Source organism: Vespa mandarinia, chromosome 8 (assembly GCF_050613455.1).
Source record: "Vespa mandarinia isolate Hongniang chromosome 8, ASM5061345v1, whole genome shotgun sequence".
Taxonomy (NCBI): domain Eukaryota; kingdom Metazoa; phylum Arthropoda; class Insecta; order Hymenoptera; family Vespidae; genus Vespa; species Vespa mandarinia.
The window spans coordinates 3870001-3877500 of record NC_140817.1 but is presented as its reverse complement, the minus strand read 5'-3'; the positions used below and the strand labels follow the sequence as shown (position 1 = coordinate 3877500).

The window sequence follows — 7500 nt, the reverse complement described above, 5'->3', positions numbered from 1 at the left end:
AAAAATTTTCACACTACCCTTTCGCATTACCCATATATCGAAAAAAAAAAGAATATATATATATATATACATATATACATACACACACACATCATATAGTTAATTTCAATTGTCCCTAGAGACATTAGATGTATCGATTTGCATAGATATCCCTACGAATTATTTCATTAAAAACGATTAACATGATTTACATAAACGACAAAATTCATTCCCAACAATTACTTCTGATTATTCTTTTAAGCATTATTATTAATACGTTAAAAATGATTTTAAACGTATGGAGAGAGCAAAAAAAAAAAAAAAGAGAGAAAGAAAGAGAGAGAGGAAAAAAAAATAAAAAAGAAAAAAAGTAAATCTATCGATACGATTACGTTCGTCAATAATAAAAACAAAACCAAAATATATATATATATATATATATCAAATCGATCGGCAATATCTCGCTGAGATAAACGACTTATCTCGTGCAACTTAAAATAAAAGAGACAGAGAGAATGAGGAAGATACAGGCAGGGAGAAAGATAGACAGAGAGAAAGAGAAGGAGAAAGAGAGAGAGAGAGAGAGAAAGAGAGGGAGAGAGAGAAACAGATCGTCCTTCTTCTACCACTTAGAAGATTTACCTTTATGGATACCGGTCGTCTCGCGACAGGAACCGAGCAAAAAAGATTCAAGATAATCCTTCAAATATTTAAAACGCAGAGAAGAGAGAAAGAGAGAGAGAGAAAGAGAGAGGCAAAACTCTTGCTTAAATCTTCTTAGTATATCCTCTTCCTCTCTTCTTCTCTCTCTCTCTCTCTCTCTCTCTCTCTCTCTCTCTCTCCCTTTCTCTTTCTCTCTCTCTCTTTCTCTCTTTATCTCTCTTTGAAACGTCGCAGCAGACATACAAGCGAGAGATAAACATCCGAGGAGAGGAAAGTCTCAGCTCGAAGAAGAAGAAGAAGGAGAAGAGGAGGAGGAGGAGGAGGAGGAGGAGGAGGAGGAGGAGGAGGAGGAGGAGGAGGAGGAGGAGGAGGAGGAGGACTTTCGACCTCGAGCCGGTCTACTAGCACGCGAGAAAGAAGACATACCGTCACGTTTCGGCGGTCCTCTCGAATATCGAAACGAGTTTTCGATCTTTCTCGCACTTCATTTCTAATAGATAAAGACGGACGGTGATTCGCGAACGGCATTCTTTTCCAACGTTAAAACTATATACACAAATGGAGGTTATGATAAATACTTTTAGGTTATAATAATAATAATAATATTATTATTATTATCTCGTCATCTCGTTAAGGGGAAAAGGGAGGGGAGGGGAAGGAGGGATCGTACATTCTTCTTTTTCTTCTTCTTCTTCTTCTTTCATAAATATTATTACGTATATAATAAATTGCATTAATATATACGTTTTTAAATGTTAATATCGCACGCTATTAAAACTGTTAGAACTTTTCGTAATACGGTAAAGTAAAATAGTCGTCTTGTGTTTTTGACGAAGAACGGACGACGATAGGGCGAAACGGTGAAGAACGTAGAGAAAGAGAGAGATTAAAGAAAAGAGAGAGAAAGAGAGAGAGAAAGAGACAAGTAAAAAAAAAAAAGGAAGAAAAACAACCATCGATCGCTTCGCTCGTACCAGCCGATAATACGACATTTCTCCTGTACGTAACCACTTACTGATATTCATTTTTAGTAATATATTACTATTACTAAATATTATTATTATTATTATTATTATTATTATTATTATTATTATTATTACTAATATTACTATTACGATTCGATGCTAATTAAATGCACTTTGACGAAACTTACGAGAGGGGAAGAGACAAAACAAAATAAAAAAAAAAAAAAAATGTAATAGAAACACCAATACACAATATTCACTTTTCGAAGGATGAACTTACGAACTTACGAACTTACAACGTGATACACGTTGACTTACTACGAGAGGAAAAAAGAAAGAAAAAAATAAAATAAAAAAAAAAGAACAGGAAGAAAGAGACGTTAAAAATCGATCTTTCTTTACTGTCCCTTGCCAAGATATATATATGTATACATATATCATATATATATATATATCACCAACCAACACAATGCACTCGTGTATTTATTAACGTGTATGAATCGATGGGGACACGTGAGTTTTAACAACGCACACGACCGTGTAAAAAATATACACGCACATATACATAAATATTACGCGTAACGTTAAAACGATGAACTAAACTCACCCGTCGGTGGCTCATCGCGGACTGAACGTTCCAGTGATACGCCGCCGGTCGAGACCAAACGAGACTCACCGAGTATTCCCGAAGCTTAACGAAGATGCCCGAAGAGACCCCAGCCGAACGTACCTTACCTACATACTATACTTCTATCACGTATAGATATATATATATATATATACACATGTACTTATCTCGTAAGCGAGGGCACCCGAACGCGATTGATATTTCGAATACCTTCGATCTTTTCCGTCAACATGGATGTAAACGAACTCGGAAAGCGTACCTCCTTAACGAAACGTACGTACATATGTTCGTCGAATTAAATTCTAAATAAGATAACGATAAATTAATGAGAAATAATTTCTGTCATCAAATAATCCGTTTCGTGTTCGTTGAAACACGAAACGGTACTTTAATTAATTTTACTTTTTATAATAAACGATACGCAAAAATAATTTCGATGAAAATTAATAGTTATATATATATATATATTATTTTTTTGTTGCGATATAAAAATGTTACTAATTTTTTAATATTTCACTCAACGTTATTGCGCTACGAAATTATATTATTTATAACGAATAAATTGATCAGATTCGACGAAATCGTTGATTTTTTTTTTTTTTTTTTTTTTTTTTAGATCCATCTCAAATACATATATCAATTTAGAAGACAAGTGTGTAACGTGAACTACTATCGAGTTACACAGAGAGAATGCCTGTTACGAATTCATTCAGGTATGCTCTTTTATTCCAAGAATGAACCACGCAGCATTGAAAATAAAGAGGAAAAAAAAAAGGAAATGAAAAATAAACAAAACAAAAAAAAACTATGGCGTCATGAACTGTTTCGAGGAAATCAAGAGTTTCGTACTTCACTAATGATTATCAATCCTTGTCGGGTAAAAAATATTTTATCTGTGTCGATAAAAAAGAAAAGAAAAAAAGAAAAAAAGAAAAAAAAAAAAAAGTAAAAAGAAAATAATATATTGCACTACTAAAATTATACTTGTATAATTTTTCTTTTTTCTCAGAATACTTATAAGTATACAAAAAAAAAAAAAAAAAAAAGTACAAGCATATAATTTACACATTATAGAAGATTATAGCGTAAACGCTTTTTTAATTAATCCCTGCTATATATATATACATACACTATACTCTACTGTATAAATATATATATATATATATATATATATATATATGTATATACGTATGTACATAACGTATATAAAAATTTTCCACGTTCATTTTATTATATGAAATTGAAGGAAATATGAAGAAGTAAGGAAAATGGATCGAGAAGAAAGTAGTTGAAAATATCAAACTTGTGTAAAACGCAAAGACTTCGATGGCTTTCATAGTCCGCTCTAGATAGACTCCTCTTTATTCCGCATCGTTGATCGACCGGTATCTATCCAACGATACGACGACAACGACGACAACGACAACGACGAGGACAACAACGACGACAACGACGATGACGATAGATAGATACGATTTACTCGTAGATACTCTTTTATCGTACGTGTTCAATGCCGGTTGGTCGATCAACCGGATGGTTCTTGCCAACTTTCTGCCAACCGCCAAAATAAAGCATTTTGAATTGGCCAGACGAAGAGGAATTCTTACTGAATGTTGTTAGACTGTAGAGGATAGTGGGGAGAGGAAGTGAAAGAGAGAAAGAGAGAGAGAGAGAGGGAAGAAGATGAGGAGGGGAACGTTTCAAGTCCAAAATAGCCAAAAATTCTCTTTTTCTGTCGAGACGCGTTTCCCCTTTTCTTTCTTTCTTTCTTTCATTCTTTCTTTTTTTCTTCTTCGTTTCTACCGAACATTTAAACACTGGACTCGTTAAAAAATATCAACGCGACGTTATGATTACTTTTTTTTTTTGTGATACAGACAAAATGAGAATCGATTTAAAAAAAAGAAAAAAAGAAAAAAAGACCGGGGTATTATTTAATCTCGGACGAGATAAAAAAAAAAGGGAAAAAGTAATTAAATAATAAAAAGAAAAAAATAACAAAAAGAGAGAGAGAGAGAGAGAGAGAGAGAGAGAAAAAACAAATGAAAAACTAGGCAATATATAATAAAGTTTATACGAGAAATTATGCAAACACGAGGAACATACATATACACACACACACATATATATGTATATATACATATTATAATAAGCAAAAATGTTATAAGTTATAATTAATTCGACAATCGATATCGACAAAATGGCGATGATTTATTTCATTCGTTCAAAGATCGACATATTGGGGATGAAGAGACGAAGAAGGAAATCGACATTTACGAGTTACGATTTACCGTGGCAATTCACATTTGTGACGTACGTGATCCGCTTGAAGAATTGCGAAAGAAATAGAAGGGTAGGAGGAGGACGACATTGGAAAAGAAAAGAAATGAAAGATGCCGTAGCAAGGGAGGAAGAAGAGAGTAAGAAGATCGCATGAAGGGGAGAGGGGGAGAAAAAAAAAAGAAAAAAAAAATAAATAAAAAGAAAGAAAATGAAAGAAGGAAAGAAAGAAAGAAAGGAAAAGAAGAAAAATCTGAATTGTCGGTAAGAACAGAAAGAGTGAACTACGAGGGAATAACGTGGGAAGACGTTGGGACCTGGCATTTGAAATCACTCGCTAGAGAGATTCGCTCGTTTGAATAAATCTAACGGTGAAGATACGACGAGCGTGAAGAGATTTCCAAAGGAGGACGAAGAATGAAAGAGATGGAACGAGAAATAGAGAAAGAGAGAGAGAGAGAGAGAGAGAGAGAGAGAGAGAGAGAGAGAGAAAGAAAGGGATAGATAGATAGATAGATAGATAGATAGATAGATAGATAGATAGATAGATAGATAGATAGATAGAGAAAGAGAGAGAGAGAATGATAAAAGAAAAAGAAGGAAACATCGCAAATCGTTCGTTCATTTCTTTTTACTTTTATGGAATTGTGTTCGAAAATAGAGAGAGGGAGAGCAAGAGAGAGGGAGAGAGAGAGAGAGAGAGAGAGAAAATGGAATTTAAGAATTTATTCGACTTCTTTCTATCTCTCACTCTCTCCCTCTTTCTTTCTTTCTTTCTCTTACATCTTCTTGTGAACGTTCATTCAAGAATAGTAATTCCATGGAACGAAGGGATGTCACGTACACCCTCGAGAAATCATCCAAACGATTTTATGTCATTAGATGACACAAGTATATCTATCCCTATTATACTTGCCTTGGTCTTTGAATTATCGAAATTGATCGAGCGTAAATACATACAAATATTGTACATATTTATGCATGTATATATACAAGTAGTAATTATCAAAATCGATCATTCCATATCATCTACCACGATTCTAATTTCATTGATTAATTATGCATGCATATATAATTATATATATATATATATAATTATATATTATAATTCACTATAAGATTCTATCGATTTATTGCAAAAAAAATTTATTGTACTTAGATATAATATATATATATATATATTTATTTATTTATTGTTTTTGTTGATTAAAAATATATATACGTTTTCAATTAAAATAATTTCCATGTTGGACACACAATGGCTTTTCCTTCTTTATTTCTTTTTCTTTTTCTTTATTTTTTTTTTTTTTTCCTTTAATAATTATTTATTTTCTCAATACAATTCAATTCTGAACGTCATAATATCGGTTTATCAAACGATCGCATAGATATACAAAATAGTTACATACAAGATAATATGTACTAGTTGAAACAAAAAAAAAAAAGAAAAAGGGGGAGAAAAAAGATGGAAAAAGAAAAAAAGAAGAAGGAAAAAAAAAACTTTCGCGAGCGATCGCAATCGCGGATGAAAGCGCGTACGTGAATATATAACGGGCGGCCCCATGTAAACCGTGTTACGGTTCTCCCATTAACCGTATTTACACGCGCAACGAAGCGAGTAAACTGCACCGCGGTCTACCATTCTTCCATCTTCCCCCTCTTTTTCTTCTTCTCCTCCTCCTCCTCCTCCTCCTTCTTCTTCTTCTCTTTCTTCTTCACCATCTCTCTTTCTTTTTTTCTCTCTCTCTTTCTTTCTCTCTCGCCAATGCGACATTCCGTTTGCACGGAATCGAATTGTTGGATGATATTTTCGCTTTTACCGAGAAATGTGCATTGGAATGCAACTCTCGTTTATTGCATTACTAAAACGATTTCGTTATCTTGTATACGATTAGAAGACACACCTTGGTATAATTAATAAAAATGTCAAATATCGGAGCAATCTATTCTAGTTTTTTCTTTTTCCTTTTCTTCTTTTTTTTCTCTTTTTTAATTTTATTTTAATCCTCTCTCTATCTCTCTATTTTTATTTTTATTTTTATCTTTATCTCTCTCACTTTCCAACTTAATTATGTTACTTCTGGATAGGATATAAAATACAGATTGGTATAATTAATTAAATTATTAAATATCAAAAATCAATTTTATTTATCATCTCTCTCTATCTCACACATACACTTTCTATCTGTCTATATATATATATATATATATATATATATATATATATATATATATATATGTATGTATGTATATACACACACAGAAAGAGACACACACAATTAGATAGAAATAAATGTACATATATAAATGTATATATACATTTATCTCTTTCTCTCTCTCTCTCTCTCTCTCTCTCTCTCTCTCTCTCTCTCTCTCTCTCTTTCTCTCTCTCTCTCTCTCTCACTGTATGAATGTGTATATATTAAATACTCTCACTGTGAATCAGTCAATTAATGCCGATCAAACTTTCGAAAAGGACAAAAGAAAAATGATAGGCCAAGACAAGATACGCACACGAGAATCTAATCCGGTCGGCCTCGAAAACTTGACTTTTGTATATGCCGTTATTATTCCCGTCACCCGTTACTTGGACTTCGACGTAAAAAACGACGTTAAAATGGATGAGAGAGAGAGAGAGAGAGAGAGAGAGAGAGAAAAAAATTAAAACTAAAAAAGAATAAATAAAAGAAAAGAAGAGAAAGATCCACTGGCTGGATTTACGCGGTTTACTGCGTCATATGGTAACCCAATGTTTCTCGGTCTGCTTACTCTGGTCCTCTTTCTGATCGTTCCATTGGTTTTATGTATCTAACACGCAACACAACACAGAATTCTCTGTCGTTGCGAAGAAAAAGAAAAAAATGGGAAAGAAAAAAAACAAAAAAATAATAATAAAAAAAAAAAGAAAATAAAAAAGAAAAAGAAACATGGAAGGACCTTGTTCGAGATTTTTCAAGTGGCTTCGAGATTTTTCAAGGGGTTGAT

The 7500-nt window shown here is 32.9% G+C and overlaps 1 long non-coding RNA gene across 1 annotated transcript in view; it reads right to left on the bottom strand.

The window, feature by feature from the left end:
- The window catches only part of LOC118446723 (uncharacterized), an 8115-nt gene extending 5893 nt beyond the window's left edge, over window positions 1–2222 (bottom strand). Inside the window, exons 1-2 of the long non-coding RNA XR_004839666.2 lie at window positions 2070–2222; window positions 1888–1924 (exon numbers count right to left, since the gene is read on the bottom strand). This is a non-coding gene — a long non-coding RNA (uncharacterized LOC118446723). The remainder of the gene's footprint in view (window positions 1–1887; window positions 1925–2069) is intronic.
- Between the last annotated feature and the right edge of the window lie 5278 nt (window positions 2223–7500).